Source organism: Mytilus californianus, unplaced genomic scaffold (genome assembly GCF_021869535.1).
Source record: "Mytilus californianus isolate M0D057914Y unplaced genomic scaffold, xbMytCali1.0.p SCAF_7, whole genome shotgun sequence".
NCBI classification, from domain to species: domain Eukaryota; kingdom Metazoa; phylum Mollusca; class Bivalvia; order Mytilida; family Mytilidae; genus Mytilus; species Mytilus californianus.
Window position 1 is genome coordinate 82,700,191 of NW_026262723.1, and position 25,641 is coordinate 82,725,831.

The 25,641-nt window shown below is 33.0% G+C and overlaps 1 long non-coding RNA gene across 1 annotated transcript in view; it reads right to left on the minus strand.

Moving 5' to 3' along the window:
• Positions 1-12,350: 12,350 nt before the first annotated feature.
• Positions 12,351-25,641, minus strand: part of LOC127709325 (uncharacterized) — a 39,633-nt gene continuing 26,342 nt past the window's right edge. Inside the window, exon 3 of the long non-coding RNA XR_007985597.1 lies at positions 12,351-12,389. This is a non-coding gene — a long non-coding RNA (uncharacterized LOC127709325). The remainder of the gene's footprint in view (positions 12,390-25,641) is intronic.

A 25,641-nucleotide genomic window follows, 5' to 3' on the forward strand; every position in this document is an offset into this window, starting at 1 on the left:
TAAACATTTTAATTCTACGCAGTTTTTTTGCGGTTTATATTGGCAAAAAGACAAAATGTAATAACACAAAAATATAATGTAAAAATAACTCACAGAGCATAACAACCACTACATTACAGATTGATTGATTGATTTGGCCGTTGCATTACTTAAATAGGTCAACATGAGTGGCAATTAACTTTAGAACGAGATAAAAATTAGACAATTATTATATGTTTTGCTTGAAAAGTGAGTTGACAGGACATCATGGCAATTTGAATTGCAATAGGTCTTCCTAGCACTCATCGAATATCTTTTTTTTATTATAAAAACTGTGTTATGGATGTTGCGTTCATTAGCCAATTCTTATTGTAATTTCAAAGTAACACCTCGCCTTTTTATAACGTTCTCTAGTATTGAATGACTAGTTTAATTCTTGTATACCATATGTATCAACGTCTCGAAGGTGACGACTAATGCCAATAAATTACGATACATGTAGCTAACAATAAACTGTTTTGTTTACTTTTTATTTTTGGATTGTGATTGGAATAGGTGGTAGAAAGTTAAACATAATGATGGTTTCTAACCTTATTTTCTATGGGATTTTACGTGATTTTTTAAAATTCGCACCACAAACCACACCCTTGCCTCAAACTGCCAAATTAGAAGAATAAAAAAAAGATCGCTCAGTGGAAACGATATTAATATGTAATTTTGACTAACGCATTTTACCTCTAACGGATGTTATCAAAAGCTTATGTAGTAAGCAAGTGTATAAAATATTTAAATATATCAATGCCTAAATTGAAGTAAAAGGGTTTGAAACTGATGTAAATAATGTGCCGATACAGATTATAATAGAATACAAACATGTACAACCAGAGGGTCGGTCCAAACAGCTATTAATGAAACAAACAGCGCATATAATACATGTACATTATGTGGAAGTTTTTCAATATAAAAATAAGAAGATGTAGTATGATTGCCAATGAGACAACTCTCCATTACAGACCAAATGACGTAGAAATTAACAACTAAAGGCCACCGTACGGCCTTGCTTCAACAATGAGCATGTATATGGCTATATCATGACGGCCAGTTTTTATTGTTGTTGGAAGCTGGAGTGCCCGGAGAGAACCACAGAACTTCCTCAAGAAAACTGGCTATCCTAGTCAATTTAGTTTTGAGTCGAACGCATTTGTCACGTGCGGGATTCGAATTAAAACCCTCCCTGACAGGCTAGGGATACAGTAGATGAACTACTTAGACCACTTGTCTACCGAGACCCCCGGACATGATTTTAAAGAATGAAAATAAGACTTTTTAAATGATAAATTTTGTTTAACAAAATTCTGAAACTTTCTACAGTATTTCATCTTGCATTTTTCTGCATATGAAACACTTTCAGTGACTTTGTCAAATGATTAGTTTTCAAAAGTTTATTTTGTAATTTTAAAAAGATGAAAATTATATTATCAAAATTATCATGGACACAATGATTTTAAAAAGCCGGTAATACAGATTTGGAACTATTTGACGTTAACATAGCAAATGTTTTATGGCTTCCGACTCATGCTTGCAATTGATGCAGATAGTATTTCTTGATAAGTTATATGACACAGCAAGGTGTCGAGACTTTATATCCAAAACCAAAATTCTGTATTGAAAACAACGAAAAAAAATATCATTTCTGTCCAATCACAAATATTTTATTTAGTTTATTTTTTCCATCGTTACTTTCCTACGTAATCTATATTATTTTGGTACGATATATTATCAATATCCTTTGAACATGTTTGTTTTCATATTTAAACTTAGGCTTATCTCCAATAAATAGGATGCGTAATGTAAAAAGTAAAATAACAAAAATACCGAACTCCAAGGAAAATTTAAAACGGAAAGTCCCTTATCAAATGGCAAAGTCAAAAACTCAAATACATCAAACGAAAAGAAACCAACTGTCATATTCCTGATTTGGTACAGAGAGGCGAAAGATACCAAAGGGACATTCAAACTCATGAGTCGAAAATAAACTGACAACGCCATGGCTAAAAAAGAAAAAGACCAACAGACATACAATAGTACACAAAACACAACATACAAGCATTTCTTTATGTAGAAAATGGTGGATTAAACCTGGTTTTATAGCTAGCTTAACCTCTCACTTATATGACAGTCGCATACAATTCCATTATATTGACAACAATGTGTGACGTTTTAAAAACTAAATGCGTTTAGAGGTATGGAGCTTTTTCTTTCCTTTTTTTCCTTTTTGATTAATATTTGTTTTTAATTAATTTGTATTATTATTGTTTCCTCTTATAGTTGATGTGTTCCCCTCAGTTTTGGTTTGTGACCCGGATTTGTTTCAGTTAAATCGATTTATGACTATTGAACAGCGATATACTACTATTGCCTTTATATAACTTATTTTACCTTATTTTATGTGTACTGGATCTCATCCATACAATCATACGAACACATTAGTTCATAAGTGCTGTATCTCTATTATTGTTTTTCATAATTAGAAAGGAGGGGTAACACGTATAAACTACTGCTATTGTAAGATTTAACGAATAAGAACAAGCGCTTTATAAAATAATTAAAAATAAGTTGAAATAATAAAGAACATTAAAAGAGTCCATGCCCCAAGCGCTTGTGGATTCAGAGGATGGATGGCTGGCTGTTTAAACGTCCAGTCGTAAATTTCATGCTCCGTGTAGAGGTCCTCACAGTGACTTTGAGATGAATAACAGCAATTAAAACGCTGTTCCTTTGCTTTTTGTGTTTTTGGCTGTGCACAAACGGATTTTTTGTTATGGATGGATAACCCCTATCCTTTTTTTTTCTATTATAATAAGGATGAGGATATGATAATGTATTTGTACTAGACCGGCACGCTGAGCCGGATTTTTGACGTGATATTTCACAAAGTAATAGTCCGCAGGAAGGCATGTCACCCTTCCCGGACACATCGTTCTGACTCCGAGCCGACCATTCTTCGCTCTTACTCCTAAATGCCGCTTTCTTAGTGTAAAAGCAACTCATATGAATGTTCAAGTCTTTGGTTTGACCCTGATTGGAATTGAACACACGACCTCCCGGAATCGAGACGAGCACGCTACAAGAGCATGTCTTCTAATACAAAAATTTTTTTTTCCGGGAGGGATTTATGATCTGTATCTAAATTTTGATATTTCAAGCAGCATACAACGTAATTTGATTACCCCCTTTTTCGTTCCTGGAATTAACGTTTTGTTAATTTTTGTGTCTGCAATTTGTAGGAAAATGGTTTATTGATATTGCATTCTGCTTTATTATCTTTTTTTATTGTCAGTCGAATAGAAAATTCTAAGATCGAATTAAAGCACTGGTCTTAACTTCCCTTAGTTTTTGCTTTTTCTATGACAAGCGGTCAACTGAGCACAGGTTAGTGTCATAACATAAAAAGCGTCCTGTGAATGCACACCTCTTTATAAAAGAGCAGTCGAAGATCAGGGTTAAAAATACTATTCATACAATTATATATAAAACAATTCCGACTGTGTCTTTGCTTAACCAACATTACAATTACGACTCTTATTACTGCTATGAAAATACATAAGATCATCTTAACAATAAAACCCCTCCGGAGCACGTGAGGTCAAACCTGTTGTACAGTCTACCGTTTTACAATGTAGTGTTTTTTGTAGGCTGCTGTTTTTCTTTTTGTCGTTTTTCATGTTTTGCTAATGTGCTGTCTGTTTCTTTTCGAGCTATGATTTATATTCCTCTTTGGTAGTATCTGGAATTTATTTTAGTTTCTGCAATTGGTAATAAGTTCGGAAAAAAAATATTAATCTCTACTATTGTCACATTAACCTAATATGTCTTTTTGTGTTGCTCATCCGGTTTTGTTAATATAATGGAAATATAAATAATAATAATAATAAATACAACATTTATACAGCGCATTATATAATAACAACAATTACTCTAAGCGCTTCACATTTGAAAATAAATAAAATACAAAAATACATAAAACATAAATTACAAAGCACCAACTTACAAGAATCTAACAAGCATATAAACATTAATAAAATACTAAAAATGAAAAATGCATGTACCCTAAAATATACAACAACAAAAAACAGTCTAAAACTAATGCAGTCAATTAAAAGTATATAAAATCTACAAGAAATCCTTAAAAGCAGTTCGAAATAAGTGAGTCTTGAGTTGCTTTTTAAAAACATCCAAAGAATTTACACTCCGCAAGGACGATGGCAAACCGTTCCAGAGTGTAGGTGCAGCCTTGTCAAAACGCCTCTCACCGTAGCCTTTCGTTCGGACGTCATTCGGAGGATGTAAGAGCATACAATTTTCCGACCTGAGGGATCTACTGGGTTTGTAAGGCGTAATTAAATCTTGAAGGTAGCTAGGAGCCTTGCCATTCTGGGCTTTGTACACATATAAAAGAAGTTTATATTGGCAACGGTAATGTATGGGTAGCCAGTGTAACGATATTAGAACAGGCGTAATTGAGTCAAATTTCTTTTTTCGTGTAATCAAACGTGCTGCTGTATTTTGGACCCGCCGTAACTTACTGATAATGTTGGTGTTAGTACCGTACAACAATGCATTGCCATAGTCCAGCCTTGATGTAACTAGGGAGCATACTAGTGTTTTACAGGATTCTACTGAAATTAAAGATCGAATTCGACCAATATTCCGAATTTGGTAAAAACAAGCCTTAGTGATCGCACTGGCTTGATGTTCCATGTTGATGGTTTTATCAAAGTACATGCCCAGATTTTTCACACAAGAAACGTCGCTTAACACAGTTCTATCAAATGTCAGACGGAAATCGGAAAGATGCTTCAATTGATGCTTTGGTGCAAAAATGATTAATTCTGTTTTGTCTTCATTAAGTTTCAGCATGTTGACACTCATCCAATCACCAATATCAGACAAACATTTTTCTAGGCGTTTGGACAGATCGCACCAGTCTCCTTGCGGTCTTATGATTTGATAAACCTGAGTATCGTCTGCGTATGAATGGTATGACATTCCGTGGCGCCTACAAATTTCACCTACTGGTTTTGCAAAAATACAATACAGTTTCGGCCCTAAAACCGAGCCCTGCGGTACACCAAAATCGAGTTTTATATCGTCAGATTGTACTGATCCTATAGCAACACGTTGAGTCCTGTTCATAATATACGATTGTAACCATAGCAAAGCATCTCCGGTAACGCCAAAGGAATATTCCAAACGATCAAAAAGAATTTGATGGTCGATGGTATCAAAGGCGGCCGATAGATCGAGCATAAGCAAAACGGCACAACAGTTATTATCTTGTGCATAGGCAATATCGTGATGAACACGTAAGAGAGCAGTTTCCGTGGAATGACATGCACGGTAGGCTGACTGAACAGTATCATGTAGAGAATGTGAACTCATGTGATTTTCCAGTCGACTGTCGACAACCTTTTCCAGTGTCTTTGAAATGAAAGGTAAGTTAGAGACTGGTCGGTAGTTTTTGAGCACCTCTTTATCTAGACTTGGTTTCTTAAGTAATGGTCTCACAACAGCTTGTTTGAACGACAGTGGTACACATTGTTCTGATAGCGACGTGTTAACTATATCTGTGATTGACGGCAACAAATGATCCACACAAGGCTTAAGAAGTTTTGATGGTAACGGATCAAGTTCGCAAGACTTTGTCGGAGCAGCCAAGATAATTTTACGAAGTTCGTCATTTGAAACTGGTGATAACTATCTTAATGGTTCACCTTCGAATTTTATATCAGCTCTCATTGTATCACGGTTGTAATTGGATGCATCATTCTTGGCCGTTAGATTGTCACGAATGGCATCTTATTTTTCCAACAAAAAATTCACAAAATTTGTCAGCCAGAACTTTTTCATCATCATGCGAAGGTAGTATGACTTCTCGCCTATTGCCCATTAAGTCATTTGTCAAACGATGCAATTGCTTTTGATCATGTTCTATTTCGGATATTTTGGTTGAAAAATAGTCCTTCTTGGATTTAAGGAGAAGCTTGCTTGCTTTCAGACAGGTATCTTGAAACAATTGACGATGAACTGTTAAATTCGATTTCCGCATACGTCGTTCTGCTTTCCGACGGTCTCTCTTAGCTATGCGGAGTTCGTCTGTATACCACTCAGTGTTAGGACGCATTATGATGTTCTTCGATTTTAATGGTGCATGCCTATCGATGATTGAACTAAGCTCGGTGTTATACAAGTTTACTATATTTTCAATCGACCCTTCACGATTTTGAACTATTTTAGTAGTGCTCAAATCTTGTATGAAGTCAGTTGTACTGATGTCACTAAATTTGCGATAAGACACGGTATGGCGTTTTTTCGGGGGCTTTGAGATCTTCAATGATGTAAACAAAGCAAGGTGATCAGCAGAAGGATTACCATTCTGATCGAATAGACATGGGTCCTTAATGGATGGAGATGTTTGCACAATTATGCTGTTGTCTCTTGTTATAACGACATCAAGTGTGTGACCCTTATTGTGTGTTGGTCCTTGGACATGTTGTACCAGTCCATGGTCACGAAAAGTTTCATTGAATTTCCGAGTATCGCTCGCATTCACATTATCCAGGTGAAAATTTAGATCGCCCGTAATAAGCAACTCGTTTGGTATGACAACAAGCCGATCTAGGAATTCGGACCATTCCTCAAAGAATGTGGTGTTTTTCAGTTTATTTGTCCGAGATGGAGGAGGACGGTAGATGACGCATAGTCGGAAATGATGTTATTTAACTACAACATCGCATTCTAGCAATTTTAAAATGTGAGAAGGTCTGAGCGTGTTTGAACCGCTTCACTTCAATATTTGATTTGTGGATAACGGCTACACCACCACCTGTCTTTCCGGTTCTCGAAATTTGGTGAATACTGTATCCATTTGGAGTAATTTCGGAGATTACAGGTTTGTCAATGGAAGTTCCTAGCCAGGTTTCAGTCAGTGCTAGTATATCTGCATCATTTGAAAGCAAAAAATCACAGATCGAAGTCGATTTGTTCTTTACGGATCTTGCATTTAGCGAAATGAGGGAAATTCTATCAATGATTTGACTGATAACTATTCGCGGAATCTTTCGAAGATATGATGTATCACGGGCGAATGTTTCATGAGTGTCCTCGTCAGGTCTATGTCGAATGAGAGTCTTGATAGGATGTGTATCGATACTATTAACAGTGAAGTTCGATGAACATTGTGGTGTTATATGTATCAAATTGCTATGGGAAATAGTTCCTCTGAAGGAATGATAAGCACACGAAACCCTGTTTGATGTCACAACAGTGCGGATCGATCGGAAAAAATTTCTTCCGGCTTTTGTCCCCCATCTCGTCTTTTGGGTAGATTTAACGATGGACGTACTGTATTTTGAAATATTTTGACATGTAATCCACGGATGGCTGAATACTTGAGCCGTAGATAAAAATAGCCTGACAGGTTGTAATGAGTTCATGGTTGATTGATCACAATAAAAGTTTGTTGACAAAATGTATTCGGTCTCTAATAATGTTATTTCTTGCTGAATTGTTTAAATAAAACAGTCATTGATTGAATATAACACTATTTACGATAGAGTCAAAATTTGGGAAGAAACAGTGTCTGGAAGTCACAGGAAGAGCAAAAATATCACTTACGTTGTGGGAGCTGCCATTAGCGCTAACCAATTATCCAACGTTGTAAACAACTGTAATACAAGTGGGAGGTTTAGCTACATATAGAACCAGGTTTAACTTTCCATTTACCTCGGGAAATGCCTGTATCAAGTCAGGAATATGACAGTTGTTTTTAACTCGTTCCGTTGGTTGATAATGTTTGATTTTGCCAGTTTTTATGAACTTCCCTTTTTGATTTACCTTGGAGTTCGGTATTTTTGTTATACTTTTTTGCTACAATAAACGCCAAAATTACTTTTATCACTGTCAAAATAAATGAGTATTTTTAATTATAATAATAATAATCATCACGATAATAAGGATAACACAATCATCCACAACTGTGTTGATCTTCTTTTATGTTAAATGTATATATTATTTTCAAATAATCATGAAGAACGCTTATAATGGTCCTGTATGGTCACAATTACTATTTTTCTGATTTACAGAATGTCCAACTTGTATCGTATACTAGTACATGCTTTATGTAGTCGTTTTAAAAGAGGGAGTAGTTACAAACCTTTTCCCGCAGTGTTTATTTTTATCAACGCAAAACAATAATTAAGGGTCACAACACTTCAGAATTATAGGGAGAAGTGACTTCTCCCTGGCAGACAAACAGGGAGAAGGGAAGACCCAACAGGGAGACTTCAGGGAGAAATGAAGCCCCAACAGGGAGATTTCAGGGAAAATTAAAGGATCGCGTTAATACTTTTTAAGAATCAAATTTTCCAAGCATCTATATCTTTTTGTAATTTGTCAAAGCATTTTTTGCATGACAACTGCTAAGGTGGTATTCACTTGTCTTGCCATGCTTGTGGTCTGAATTACATTTATTTCTACGAACACAAATTGTCAAAACATATCACAAGGACCAGAAGAGCTACGGTTGTGCAGCTAGGTCTGAATGAATTGAAGATTTGACATTGGTCAAATTTTGCAGCATCTCAAAGATTTTTCAAACAAAATAAAATTGAAAATGGAAATGGGGAATATGTCAAAGAGACAACAACCCGACAAAATAGCAGACAACAGCCGAAGGCCACTAATGGGTCTTCAACGCAGCGAGAAAATCCCGCACCCGGAGGTGGTCCTCAGCTTGCCCCTTAATAAAATTGTGTACTAGTTCAATGAAAATGGACGTCACACTAAACTCCAAAACATACAAATGAACTCAAATTAAAAAAACATACAAAACTAACAAAGGCCGAGGTTCCTATGTTTTGAAATGCTCACAATTGTGTTTAATAACATTAAATAAAGCAAGAACCCTTTAAAACAAAAAACAATTAATTGATAAGTAAGTTTAAATATCTTGAATACGGTTTCACTGTCTTTCATTGCTAAGATCATAATTAAAAAATATATTTGTTAAGAATTCAGAACGAAAAACTTGTTGTCACTTGTTGAAAACGTATAGTAAAACTCTGTTAATTTCAAATATGTGCGATTGTTTGCGGTATTTTCATGGAAAAAAACGTTTTCCAGCGTTAAGTTGCCGTTGGAAATGCATATATATGATTCTTGAACACTTCACGAGTCTTAAAATATGACAAAATCACAAAATGTGACAACGGAAAAGTTATATTTGTCATTACCGGAAATTGAATAAGTACGTGTAAATCGAAAACAAATACGGTGCGAGACGAGGCGGAAAATTCGTACTTAATAGTTTACAAATATATACGAATTCGGAAGAAAAATATTGCCGTCCTTTAGCGAATTGATGTTATAGTATTCATCAAAATATTGTTTAAAGGACCTTTGGCTAAAACAAAGCACATGCAGCAGTCTGTATCACCAAATCCTGAACGAAAACCAGACTAAGTTTTGTAGTTTATACATCGTTGTGCTGGTTCCCAGCTGACTGCTAAACTTTGTACGTAGTCAAAATACAAGCTGATTCCAGTTTACATTATGCAACATTTGAAAAGAAATGAGTAGTTTTTAAAGAAGCATCAAATTTTGATATCTATCAGTAAATATAAGATATCAAAATTAAAATTGCATATTAATATGGATTAAGTAAATGATAAGAGTTTAGAAAAGAAAAAAATAGCGCCCTCTTCAATTTCAATAACAAAGATGGCGGACAATAAACAAACATCGCAAAATCGAGTTTTTTTCTTGTTTATTACTTTTAGTACACCCTGTCTTGCAATTTTAATGTTGGAGTATAATACCGCGGACAATTTAATTCTGAAATCGGACATAACATGTTTTGTATTTCGTCGACTATCGGGTCGTTTACGTTTGGATCGAGAATTTTTCAAAAATCACGAGGCGACATTGGGGAATTTTAATGAAAATCGAGGGCGAAATAAACTTCTCCTTGGAGCTTCTCTAGAGCGAAGTTGGAAGGGCGACATAGTCGCTCACTTCGCCTGGTGTGGTGACCCCGACTAACGAAAGACCTGTTTGGGCATTCTATTTTTTTTTAAATATCTCATTTCCATATTATAATTTTTCACTACCAACTTGACATTTCTCAGTTCCAAGTTGACATTTTGCACTTCCAAATGATGCAAAAGATACCAAAGGAAATACAAATTCAAAAACATACTGACAATGACATGGCAAAAAAACAAAAAGCGACCTAAAGCCAAACAACAGTATTGACAATTCTTGACTCCAAGTCGATATTTCACACTACCCACTTGACTTTTTAAAGTCCCAAGTTGACATTCCAAATGAGGAAGTGTTAAAGAGCGTCACGCGACAGATAATTAGACTGATTCAATATTAGGTGTTTGAAGCCGTTTTTGCATTTTTTTTTAAAGAGTAGTCAGCAATCCCACATACAACTTAACATATTGGAAACATGTTGAAAGTAACGATAATTTCACAATTTAGAACGATTTTGCTTTACAGTCCTTTTAGAATTTGTTTACAAGTAGTCTACTAGGGTAAATTGGAACTTGAAATATGTATTGACTCTTGTCTATCAACGACAAATGTCATATTCCTGACTTGCTACAAGAATTTTTCAAAGAAATTGGTGGGTTAAGCCTGGTGTTATAATTAGCTAAATCTCCCACTTGTATGACATTTGTTTATTTCTTCCGTTATATTGACAAAGTTGAGTGAGTAACCCATACAGACATAATTGGTAAACATGACAATAATTATGCAAAGATACATCACAAACATACAAACACACCTGACTTGAAGTATAAACAAACATACAAATAACTCTGACAAAGACGTCAACAACCAAAAATGCTTTTTGTAGTTGATAGAGTATTGTAAAACATAATTTCATATATACTTACCACAAGGAATCCAGCAGCCAAAACTGTGTAAAACCTAAATCACAGAAACACAAACATAAATATTTAAACAAACATACAAATAAATCTGACAAAGACACCAAAATAAAGGTTTCTGCAGTTGGCAGTACATAAACTTTTGCAAGTACAAATGAAGTAAAATATAATTACAAGGGTAAAAAAATTAAAACAAAATTATAAAAACCTCATGCATCTAGAGTGTACGTAGGGACCCACTATCATCAGGAACGACCAGACTTTCTTTTACACAACCCTGACGCTTCAATATTTTAGTTTGTAACCCGGATTTGTTTTTTTCTCAATCGATTTATGAATTTCGAACAGCGGTATATTACTGTTGCCTTCATTTACCCAGACACCGATGACATTTTACAAAATCTGAGTTGCAAGTGTCTGAGGAAACTCTGACTCATATGAAAATAAGAAAAGGTCGACAAGGAGAAGTGCACAGTTGGTTCCTATGATACTCTTTTTATGGAGAAAAACATGCTGATTATTTCTTTTTAGACTGGTTTTTGCAATTTTTAATGTGATATGGTAGTGTTAATAGTAGAAAAATCAAAGCTTTTGATAGAATTTATTTCAGAGAATGACCGAGAATTAAAGCTGTTGGACAATATTTTATACAGTACTGATGCACGCATTTGATACACGCTTCAAGAGTGCATCAGTACTGTAGAAATCAACATTAAATTTTCATTATTGAAGGATTCTTATCCAAATCGTAACATAATGGACTCTTGAGATCAAGAACATTTTACTTTAGTTGTTCTATCTAATACACTTTTTCTGTTATGATCAAACTATCACTTCATCAAAATATAAACATTTGCTTCGTTCGGTGAACTTCATTACGTTTCTCATCTTCATCTATACATACAAAAACTAACAAAATTGTTTGGAGAAATAAAGTAAGGTTTTATTGTTTTGTTAATTACTAAAGTCAGCATCGGTTTAGCCTTTTTACATGCTAGCTTGTTTGATTTTTTGTTCAAAACTAAATGATAATGAATTCTGTATTTTACATTTCTAATAATGATATATTGAATAATGCATATTATCATTCACGGACCACACCAACAATATCAGATAACAGGTTCTAAATAGTCATCTCTATCGAAACTTGTTTTGTCGGAATTTCTTTCTTCTTCGTCTGCTGCTGCATAATGTATTTCTTCTTTAGGAATTGTATGGTAATGCTGTTCTGGTACCAGCTGATAACCTTGGTACTCCACGCTGTCTTCTGATTTATCCATTTCTATGTCATGACGGTTTGATCTCAGTTGTGACACGTTGTCAGACAGTTCCATATATCCAAAATCATTTGCCTCTTCGTTAGTATTTTCTATTCCGGTATAATTTGAAAATTCTGTACCAGGAAACATTTCATTTACTCTCTTTAACTTTTCTTGATAAATGCGAATTCTGTAATATCATGTTGTTTTTAGTAATTAATTGCTACTCAATTTAGGTAAATTTTTCCGGCTACATGAAACATTAGATGAAAATATGCCGCATTTTGCAAAATTACCTATCCATAACAGTAACGCTTTTGAACGAGAAAATATCAAATAAAAATTTTAATCCGACTAGACTTACTGAATCGTTTGAATAACTAAATGTGTTTAAAGAGAAGCGTGAACGCAGTTTCGTAAAATAATCATCAAATCAACAATATGTTTTTTTAATTAGTTTAATACACTTACCGTCTGAATGATTTTATGCTGATAATAACAATCAGAAATAACAGGAAAATAACAAACAGTATGACTGCTATTGCAACTAAAATGAAAGAAACATTCTACATTTTTAAACAACAACAGTTAAGCAACAAAAAAGTAGTCTGGGAAAACATGATTTATCTATTTGAACTAACTTTCAGTAACCACGAGTACTCTTATTACGGTGCTATGTGTTTATTGTTTTATGTTAGTTGTTTTTGTGCCTCGTTTTGTGCCTTTATTGTGTTGTTACATCATTTTCCCAGGTTAGCAGGAAGGTTAGGTGCTAGCAAACATGTATTTTCATTTTATCAACTCTTACACTAATATTAATAAACTAATAATTAAAATATAAAGATAAACCAAGAAGCAAGAGGACCACAGGTTTTTGTTTCAACAAGAAAAATAAGATTGTCTTCAAAGGTTTATTATTAGATTGGTGTTGGTCTGTCTTAACTTTTGTTTGTAATTGTTGGTGAACTTATACGTGTCTTCTCTTTTTCTACTTTGGTCATTATGTTGTATGTAATTCTTCTTTCTTACGATTTACGATTGCCCAATTGGTATACACTTACCAGAAGTAGGAAAAGTACTTAAACGTGGATGTTTTTTCTTTGTTATACTGGGATCCCATTTATTCCTCCTTTTTATAATTATAAGTTATATTTAATCATTCTTTATCAACGTTTACTTTGGGAATAGCGACAACACACATGCTTTGTAGATACAACAAGTAAGTAAATAAATGCTGATGATAATCGGTTTTTTTTCATTCTTGTTTGCTTAACTGTACCATAACACTGGCATAGTTAAACTCTTATATAAAATAAGGTAGAATGTGTTGTTTCGGCATATCTTACGTTTTGTAAATCTACAACACGACCGACTTGTTATATACTTCTCCAAACAAATTTTGCAACACAAATTCTGACTGAAAATAAAGTAAAGTGAAATCTCAATTAACATTTTAACTTTGTTGGCTTTTTTTTCATCTGCAATCATTAATGTATTCAAAAGTAGCTACACTGTTAGCAAACTTTAAGGGAAGGGGTCCAAATTGAAAGTCACAATTTTAACAATGTTTTGCACATGGCTTTGTTAAATAAGAGGCTCTCAAGAGCCTGAATTGCTCACCTGTAATTTTTTGCTTAAATCTTTCATCAATGATTTTATTTTTGCTTTTCAATATATATTAATGAATGGCTTAACACTTCCATTGAAATGTTCTTTGTATCTGTTATATTTTCGTCAAAATCAAAGAAATGCATTTTACCCCTATGTTTCATTTTAGCCATAGTGGCTATGTTTCTTGACGTACAAGAAAATAAAATACAAATTTATACTAGATACTCTGAAACTCATTCATCCCAAGTTTGGCTGAAATTGATTCAGCAGTTTCAACGGAGAAGATTTTTTAAAGTAAGCAAACTAAATGAAAAAATTGTGAAAAATTGATTTTAAAGGGCAATAACTCCTTAAGGGGAAAATTGACAATTATGGTTATACGAACTTATTTGAAGATCTTACTTTGCTGTTTACAGTTTATCTTTATTATTAATAATATTCAAGATAATAACCAAAATCTGCAAAATTTCCTTAAAATTACCAATTAAGAGGCAGCAATCCAACAATGGGTTGTTAGATTCATCTGAAAATTTCAGGGCTGATAGAGCTTGGCCTAATAAACAGTTTTAACCTCTCATCAGATTAGCTCTAAATGCTTTGGTTTTTAAAAAATAAGCCAAAAATTGCATTTTACCCCTACGTTCTATTTTGAGCCATGGTGGCCATGTTTTTTTACGAAACAGAAAAATAAAATACAAACTTTATTCTAAATACCCTTAGAATCATTCAGCTTAAGTTTGGTTGGAATTGGTTCAGTAGTTTCAGAGAAAAAGATTTTTTAAAGTAAGAAAACATGATAAACAAATTGTGTAAAATTGTCCTTAAAGGGCAATAACTCCTTAAGGGGTCCTTAAAATTACCAATTAAGTGGCAGCAACCCAACAATGGGTATTCAGATTCAACTGAAAATTTCAGGGCTGATAGAACTTTACCTAATGAACACCTTAACCTCATGTCAGATTTGCTCTAAATGCTTTGGATTTTGAGATATAAGCCAAAAACTGTATTTTATCCCTATGTTCTATTTTTAACCATGGCAGCCATGTTATTTGACGAAACAGTGAATAAAACACAAACTTTATTCATGATACCCTAAGCATCATTCAGCTTAAGTTTGGTTGGAATTGGTTCAGTAGTTTTAGAGAAGAAGACGTTTGAAATAGTTTACACCAGACGGACGACGACGGACGACGACAGACGACGACAGACGACGACGGACGCCAAGTGATGGCAAAAGCTCACAGTTCCTTCGGAACGGTGAGCTAAAAATGCACACAACGTTCATTGGCGAAGTGGTGATTCTGATGGTATAATTGATTTCATATGAACAGAAAGTAACATTTCCCAAGAAAAAAGAATTAAACAAATTGGGAGTTGCATTTTATACAAAGATTTGAGCCCTCAAAGTTTGACTCCCAGTTATCAAAATTGAGTTTCAAGACTTTCATTGTCAGTCAATTTTTTTTTTTTATAAATAATATAATTTCAAAAAAATGACAAAAATTAAATTTTCATATGCATCATTTAAAAACAAACAAAAAGATTTCTGTATATCTTAACCGTTTTGAGGTTAAATCCCAAATTATCATTTTTCAATACTTCCCCGAAAAGAAAATTGCGGATCTTTCAAACGAACAGAGATATTACCCCTGGCCGGTTTTCTTTTTTTTTTTTTTTTTTTAGTTTATAGGCTTTAAGATAGTTTCCAACTTGAAGGTGAAATATGATAAAATTGTTGTGAAATCTTGCAAATATCGGTGACAAAAATTCTATGACAGCTTTCTTAGCAACAAAAATATATGCAGTAAACATTTTTTCTTGCAATTGTGCTTGCAAAATATGCATGAATTATTTACCATTTGATGCAATGCAAGCACCGATAAACTGAAAAATAGACTGTTTACTCGAACATCTGAAATATATTTGTTTTTGTTGAATATTGACAAAAACAACCACTTGTCAAGATGTGAGATCTTTAGTTCATTAAACTTTAGAAATTAAAACAACGATTAAAATGCAGTTCCAATATTTACCATATCAAGTTAATCCGTCCACAATTCCAAATTGAATTCATTACGAGTTCATCTCTTACGCTTTGTGGTTGAAATACATTTATCTCAATGCCTCGGCTAAATTTTTGGTTTTTTAATAGTTAAAGATTTTATTCTTTAGATAATCACCCCTAATATAGTCTGACACTTCATTCCGTCATTTTTTTGTTCCCATGGTAATGTGCCTAGGCTAAGGTTGTAACTGCCTCTTGTAAAGCCAATGTGTCTATATTGTATTGGCGCGTAACTATTTTATTTTACTTTCCCCATTGTTATGGTCTCGAACGTACTTGGTTGAGATTACTTATGAAATACGTGTTGTGTGAAGTAATAAATATATTTATATATTTACGTTATCAAAAGTATATGGAATTCGATTGATATAAATTGAAAGTTACTAGACAATTATATACATAAATTCACTCCGATATATTTTGCCATTTAAGGTTCTAACTAGCCAAATGATTTTAGAGAAGAAATTTTTAACGATCAATATCCAATAAGAGATATGCATATTTACCGCCAGCAGACATCATAATACAAGTACTTTTTTTTCGTTGTTTTGTCTTGAGATATATTTTCTATCTAAAGTCTATCATTTGTTACGATCTTACGATTTAAAATTGCATAAAAAACAGTTAATAAATCAGATGTACAATCCATAGAAATGAATAACATATAGCAATTAAGGTATTACAATTAAGTAAAATTGTTGGCATAAAATTTCAAAACACGCCTCTAAAATACTAAATGAAAAAATTAAACACTTACGTGATCGAGAGCATATGAATGGAAACTCAAATGAACAATGTTTAACTGTAAAATGATTACTACCCCTTGTTGACAAAGCTAGACACAAATCTTTTCCTGAAAGTTTTCCTGCTAACATAAAATGATAAAATTTGATTAAAAGAAACATAATTTGAAAGTTAAAAAAATAGACATTAAAAGCAGATGTTATTTAAAATGTATTTTTGACTTCCCAATACCAGACCTTCCTTTGGAAATATTATTGAGAGATGCATAAAAGGAACTATGAGGAAACTAAATTTTTCGAATCAGCTGGGATATCAATAAAAAGTAGAAAAACAATGCGTTCAAATTTCGTCTTGAATGAAAATAGGCTAATGATTGTTGATCAATCTGATTTAACAACTACATAATTGTAATTTTTTAATTTATTTATGTAGCTCTGTAAATAATAAGTAGGGGGAAAACAATAGGTTTAAAACCAAATAAATAAAAAATCACAAAATTTAAAAAAACCTCCTGTTTTCAACAAAAAATGATATCTAAGTATTATAAGCTATTCCAATTCTATTTCCGATGTCAAACTAAGGGAACACAAATAAGTTTTTGTAAAAAGAAATTTTTAAAGCATGTAAGTTGTGTTAGGATTTCAACGAAAATTGATATTTTAAAATACTATTCCTGTGTTCAAATTATCATACTTTTCGAAACGTCCGTAAAAATGGGTATTGCCTAGATTTTAACGAAAATTCATATACTTTAAGCTCTATGGAAAACAGATCCAGAAAAAAAGCATATGCTCTGTTTTCTTTTATTCTGTGCCTCATGCAAAAATAAGCAATCGGGCCGTGCCGACACGTAGGTTTTGTAGTAAAATGTCCTCCGCCTCACGCATGTAGTTTAATGGTGATGCCATGCAGGAATTCGATAAAAGGTGATTAAAAAGGTATCAGCAGTACATACGGCATAACTTAAACAAGCCATATCTTTCTTTTTTATCTTGTTAACCGCATTTATATTGTTTCTTGTAATTACTTTGATATAAAGTAAATACATCATTCATCTTATTTAAACCTTCTAATAGTTCAATTTGTAATAGTCCGCCGAGTTATCTGGAAATCTTTAGACTTAAGACTTAATGAATATATATATAAACTGATATGAATAAATGTTCCGGACGTGTCTTACTTAACAGCATAGAGTGCATTCTTCAACATTCAAAAATATGAACAGACGTGTGCTGAAAAACTGCGTAAATTTATGAAAACAGTATTTTTCCGAATTCCAAATTTTATAAATCTATCCATGATCTTTTTTAAAATGATGTTAAGGACACCTATTTTGTTTGGAGTTGTGTCCATGACAGCATCCTATTGACATTTTTTTGTCACAGCTAACGTTTCATCGAATATATTGCTTTTTTCCCTACAATTTAGTATGCTGTTAAACTGCCTGACTTGTAGAGATATGTTTTACAAGACTATGGAAAACGAGAAAAATACATAACAAAATTACCAGTTACCACGGTATGTGACCTAAAGATCGGAGTCCATAATTTATTTGCATAAGCGCCTCCTATGGTATTTCTGTTATACATTACATAGTATCCCCATTTCAAACATATCTCTTGATAATCATAACATGATTTGGGTATGAACTTAGCTACAATAATTATAAAAATATCATATCTATAAACAATATGATATTTATAAACAATGTCAAATTAACCCAATTTATATAAACATTATGCATATATTTATTATTAATAATCAACCAAGTACAAATTGTGTAGAAATTATTTTATGATTTGATGATTGAACGAACAATTAATGGAATTTAAACAATATGAATTAAATTTATTTATTGAATTGATAAGTATTGGACCTATCTCCCTTTTTACGTTTCGAATGTTGTAAGCGGCATATTAAACGAGTTGTATAATATATATTTTTCTGTACATAATTATAATAATAAGCGATACACAATAAGCTCGTGCATTAAATAAAGGCAACATTAGTATACCGGTGTTCAAAAGTCATAAATCGATTAAGAGAAAACAAATCCGGGTTACAAACCAAAACCGAGGGGAACACATCAACTATAAGAGGAAAACAAAGGAACAACAGGAACACCGAAGTGCACAAGCACAAACGCCAACACACATAGAAACGAACTATTTAATAACAACTGCCATATTCCTGACTTGATACAGGACATTTTAAAAATAATAGTGGGTTGAACCTGGTTTCATGGCAACCCGCTTGATGACAATGTTAAAAAATATCGCTAAAACACTACTATATTAAGGTATACACATTAAGGTATACAACAACAAATCATAGCCCCATTGCTTCCTATGTTATCCCCCCCCCCAAGGGTGACTGGAGAATAGAAGTATGGTCACCATTGGTCTTCCTCCGACCGGCAGTAAAACCCTCACCAAAGTGGGGCGTCCGTTTGGCTGTGTGGGATGTATAAATTTGCAGCCACGTCCGGTCAGAATGGGGACGTTAAATCCGATGCCTCGTGTAAAGAGAGTCCCATGCTCTTTGCACGTTAAGAACCCTTGCAACAACTCTTTGAGGGGTCCGTAGGTGACCTGTCGCAAGGCTAAATTTCGGTCCCTATCCAATATACCCTCATTTCCCGTGGCAGTCTAAATTTCTCCGACCTTAATCCTGGACGCCTCTATTACAGAACCTACCTATTGTATTTTTGTTAATTTGTTCTCGTCCTGAATATGCATGAAATATTTGCCACTAAACGTTAAGCAACCAACAATCAATCAATCAATCCTATGTTAAATTCTGCAATTTCAAGCATTAATACATGTAGCTACTTTGTCTTAAGTTCAAATAAAGTGGCAGTCATTTCATGTCAAAACTATACCTCATCCTGACTTCTGCTGAAAAATTTAACATCAGAGCGCACTGGTTCCCGGAAGTTTGATAGTACAAAAACAGGTACTTCTGATCTGAACAACAGGGCAAATGTGCCCTTCTATTAAAATTTCATATTTTTTTTTAATATTCAGCAAGGGTTCTACAGTGATACCAAAGTACCCAAATATTGTATTTGTTGACAAAGTTACAGCTATGCGTAGGAACTATTTTGTTTAAAATATGTACCACTTTGTTGTATGTTCTTTCTAACCGTGACCGAATTAGTGGTTCTATACCTTAAAAGGCGGGAATTTATACAATAATAAAGCCAGTTGTTTTGGACATGTTGTTTCATTGTTTAACAAACTTTAGACGGATTGCACGGACAAAATAACCCATCACACCCTGCACCAAAAAATTTTTGTTTGATGCTTATATATTTTATTATAACAGATTTTGCATGCAGTCTTTACCAAACCGTTATGGCTTTGAAGAATAATATTTTGATACATTATGACATTTGATGGATGGTGCTGGGATCCAACAGATATGAAAAATAAATGTGTGTTTGACGGAATTTATCTTATTTAGGTTCTGTAAGCCAAGTTTCAACCTCTTCAGTGCTGGTTGCCCTTTACTGGATCATTGAAAAACATAATTATATTGTCCTTGAATGATTAATTCTTTGGCCTCTTGAAATTTGATTGTTGTTATAATGTTGTTGTAAAATTAAAACCATGAAAAATTCGCCAATTCTAAATTTGGGTTTTTCTTCATGAGACAAATAATTCAATCAGGACAGAGAAACTAATTGTATGTCATAGGTATTACTTTATTCGATTCACCATTTACGTATAGTGTCAGTTTTGTGTATTCGATATCATATACAATAATAGTTTTATGGTCTTGAACATGTCTTTTCTAACATTTTCCTTACAGTTTGTCAACTGTTAACATCTTGCAATGTTACAAAAATTTCATTTATTTTGATTGACTGAATATTATTTATGCAAGAATTAAAGGAAAAATAACAAGAGTGAAAAATCTATAATGGAATGGTTACTTTTAAATGTACATTACTGATATTATTTAAATTTTATCTTTCAACTTTCTGTTAATAGTGAAAACCTTACATGACGTATTTGTACATCCATATAAATGCTTTGCATTGCAGTCACTGACAGCAAATCTGGTTTTGTTCTTGTTTGTTGTTATGATACACTCTTTTTTTATATACGTATTTGATATCTCTTTGTTGAAATCTTTAAAAGAAAACAAGTATGGCTTGGAAGGAACATGATAAATAACTTAATTCAATATCACATATACTATTTTAAGCATCGAATATAAAATAAGAAAAAAGTGAGACAACTATCATCATATTAATGTTTACCTTCCTTTATCACATGTTCATTTTAAAAATATTTTTTTTTGGCTTGAGTTTAACATCTTCTAATAAAACTCAATTTTAAAGACATGATATCAGTAACACATATAGTATTTGGATACAAAACATCAGATCAGGGATATTATTTTACCTATTTTTTGACAGTTTTAGGTTTTTGCATTAACAAGTCATATTATGTTTCAGAGCATAACAATTAAAATCTTAGATGTGTATGAATTGTTTATAAAGGAATTACGAAAGGTTATGAATGAAAACAAAAAGATCTCTCAAAAGTATTTTTTTGTAAATTTAAAAAGATTGATACAATAGAATGATAAAAAACATGGTCATAGTTTATGTAATGTTTTTTTGAATACGTTCTGAGTATTTCTTCGACACGCAGAAAGTATTTCACAAAAATACTTTGCTGGCGCTTGGACAGTAAAGGATAATTGTAACAGGCAATCTGATAACTAAAGAATATAATTTTGTAGTACAAAATATTGACCTTTCATAAATGTAAACACTAAAGCTGACCGACCAGAGCTGCAAGGAGTGTAGGTAGCGTTGGCACATTCTTTCCTGCAATCATTGGTATCACCATTAATTTCAGGTTTATCAACAATGCAGTAGCATGTTGAACTCTGAAAAAGTCCAGAAGCAGAATAAAATAAAACATACTATGTAGATAAAAAGATTCGAAATCAACACTAAAGGTTGTGTTCGAAGAAAATCTAAATATTGGAAATCAATAGTACAGTATATCATCGATACCACATTTAAAAAGTTAACGAAAATAGTAATGCACAAAAACGAAAAAAAGTAATAATGTGAAATTGACTACAGATTTATCGATTTATCTAAAAGTAATCTTTTGCTTAGTGTTTAGACAGTGATTAGTTCTAATTTCAAATTTGCTCAAAACATTGAAATGGCATATAATGTAAGGTAACATACATATGATTCCAATATTTACTAGATAAAATAAATCGTATTCAGAAATTGCCACTTATGATATCAGATATAAATACAAGTTTACCTAAATACTCAACCTATACTGGGTGTGAGAAGCATCAATTTCATTCACAGGAGTCGATTTAACAAAACACATTTAATCCGATTTAGCTGTATTTGAATTTCAATGGGTTTTTTTCAATCACACAAACGCTTTTTTAATTCCCTTTTTGTCTGCATTTAATAAAACTTACCTTAACGACAAAGTAGGTAGCCGATGAATAATCAGAACAATGCTTTAAGCAATCTTCAACCGTTTTTACACTTCTCCCAAAATCCAAAGGTGAAAAACTTCTTCCACATCCTGTCAGTTATAGCATTTGAATTGAATGAATTGGTTTATTTATATCTTTCACTTCTAGTCACCAGTTGTTTATACGAATGTCTAAATCACTGGTGGTTATTGGCGAAACATACCAAGAAGACTAGCTAAAATTACCACCTCTATACGTTCCTGGTGAAGGTAAATCTAGAAAAGCGCTTCGGACGTATGCAATTTTTAAAGTGTTGTTTTCATTTTTTTCACTGCACTGGGTCGATAATTCTCATGGTGGACTGTCAGTCCCCGAGGGTATCATCAGCTCAGTAGTCAACACTTCGGTACTGACATTATTCATATCAAACCTTACTTAAATTTTCCGTTTATAAATTTAATTATTATTAAGAAACTAATGTTTTAACTCCCTCAGACAAAGTTGACCTTAAATGAATTAGGCTATTATTATTAGGTCCTTTTTGGTTATAAAACTCTCTGTTTCGGTTCTTATACATACATGGCTGTCTACTGTTCGGCTTTGAGAGTTCCTGGTGAAGGTAAATCCATAAAAGTGCTTCGTACGCATTGAACTTATAAAGTATTGTTTTCATTTTTCATAGGAGAGCTGATACTTTTGATTTGTTTACCCTACGCAAATACAGCTTCATTGTTTGAGTCTTTCCTTGAAATCTACTTAGCTAACGGTTCTTAATTGTAAAGTAGAACTAAATGATTTGATTATTTCACGGTCGGTATTATTACAAGTACGGAATGTTTGACTGGTTCAGGCTCTGCTGATGATACTCTTGCACATTCGTTGCACCTTAGCTATCTCACTGACTATTTTAGTGCATTCGTGTGGCTCTATTCGTTTACATGCATGTACTCTAAAAGGAGCGAGACGGGGTGCGTTGGTAACGACTCTCTTGCTATGCATGAATCAACTGCCATGCGAATTTACACTAAAACCAGTATAAGAATTGTCCTTCCTGCATCTGTCGTTGATTAGATATGTTGAAAGATAGGATATAACTATCATGTTGTTATATATTAGGTTTTGTATTATTTGAGATTCATATTAATTTGCCTAATTAATCTGTATTGAAATTCAGTTGAAACGATGAGGTACGAAATGTCAGAAATATTTATTCAGGCCTTTTAAAATATATGTTAATTGTATTAGTGAATGAACCTGTTGATTTATTGGGGTAGACCTAAGGAATGTGAGACAACTCTAACAAAGGTATATGAAGTCCTTTGTGCGTTTTAACCTAGCAGTAATTGAAACAGTGGTCGAGCATTTATCTTGTTTACATTTGGCTGTGAAAATGATGCAGGAAGATCTAGGAAAATTGGACAAGTTAGACGCCACCAAGCACTAAATTAAGGAACTACCTTTTTGTTAAAGCTTCAATAATCAAGAGCTAAAAAGGTGGAAAATTACCATTCATACATGAAATGCTTTAAAAAACAAACCTATGTACTGAGGAGTTTTTGGAACGACTATAGTGTCTTGACATCATTTAGATAAAATGTTGGAAGGTTTGGGAAAAATATTGAATTTGAAAAAATAGATTGTATAATATAGTAATAAGGTTTTAATGCTAAGCTATTGATTAATATGCTGTACTAAACTCTATGTCTTTGGTTTTTTAATTCAAACAGCAATATTCTAGAAAATATAATCTGAGCATCCATCCTTGTACATTTTAATGCTTACAAATAATCTACATTAGCACAAAGACAGTACTTTGATAGTGAAAGGCTGTCAAAACATTGAATTTTAATAGCTTACTGATAACAGGGGCTTTTGTAGTCTTGGGATAGAAACCAACATTAAATATTATAATGTTGATATGTAAATTCGTCCAAAGGGTATTCGTCCTAATATAAAGAGAGACTGGAGATTTTGTTGGGGAAAAAAATTGATTTTGTCCAAAAGTTTTCATTTTTCTTGAGCCGGTTAGCCAACTTGTTTGGAGATTTTAAAAATTTCAAACGATCAAATACAATTTAAAAAAAATGTGATTTTCAAGGTTTATAAACAATAATTGTTTTAGCAATTTTTTGCAGGAATTAAACGACAAATTTATTTTTGGCAAAGTTTGAAAATAAATGTGTTATCTGAGCTGGCCAGAATTTTTGCATTATTAATAATTCTAAACTATTTATTTACATTTAGGCTACAAATATTACCATGATATTTCAGATTTACCAGTCATGGGTATTCCTACTGATAACATGTGCAAAACCACGCAATACATTTTTTTAGGTTACCACAAAACCGGTCATATTCAATATACCATAAACATAAAATGCAACGATGAATTTGAACAAGACTTTGGAAGATGATGCATGGACCCCTACTATTTCAATGGTGTAAATATAAGCAAAATTAAACAAGAGGAAATTGTTGGATTACCAAGGCCTACCCCCTCATTGGAAATATTGGTGCAAAAAGATAACTTGTGATGTCACAATGACACCATAAACATTTCAATTTCCGTATTTTACCTAAAATTGAAATTTCACACATTAATTTTAGTCAAAATATATATATGAGTAAGACTTTTAACCCAAAAGATATTTTACACACATTACGATCTTTGTAAAATACATTATGAAGCAAAATATCTTCTTGTGTGGTGCTCTTGCTCATAACAAATATTAATGACAATATCTCAAAAAGAGGCTATGGAAGTTTTTAATGATTTGCACTAAATTTTAGAAGTGTGATGTGTAATGCCAATATGTAATATTACATTCAAAATTATAAATACTGATGTCCGACAGACTAATGTATTTTGAAGATGAGACGGATTTTATATGGAAGATAAATAGTGTTTTCAGCCCACCTTGGCCAGAAGGGCCCCATGTGAGCTTAAGCCACCACTTAGCGTCCGTCTTCGTCCGTCGTCTGTCGTCGTCGTAAACTATTTCAAGAATCTTCTCCTCTGAAAATCCTGGGCCAAATGCATTCAAACTTTAACTGAATGTTTCTTAGGGTATCTAGTTTATAAATTGTATCCGAAGTATTGATCCATCAACAAACATGGCCGCAATGGCTAAAAATATAACATAGGGATCACATGCAGTTTTTGGCTTATATCTCAAAAACTAAAGCATTTAGAGCAAATCTACCTGGGGTGACAATGTTCTATAAGTCAAGATCTATCAGCACAGAAATTTTCAGATGAACCGAACAACCCATTGTTGGGTTGCCACCACTAAATTTGTAATTTTAAGGAAATTTTGCAGTTTTTGGTTATTATCTTGAATACTATTGAAGATAAAGATAAACTGTAAACAGCAAAAATGTTCAGCAACGTAAGATCTACAAAACGGTAATATGCCCAAAATTGTCAATTGACCCATTAAGGAGTTATTGCCCTTTAAAGACAATTCTACACAATTTGTTCATCGTGTTTGCTAACATTTAAAAATCTTCTCCTCTGAAACTACTGGGCCTAATACTTTAAACTTTAAATGAA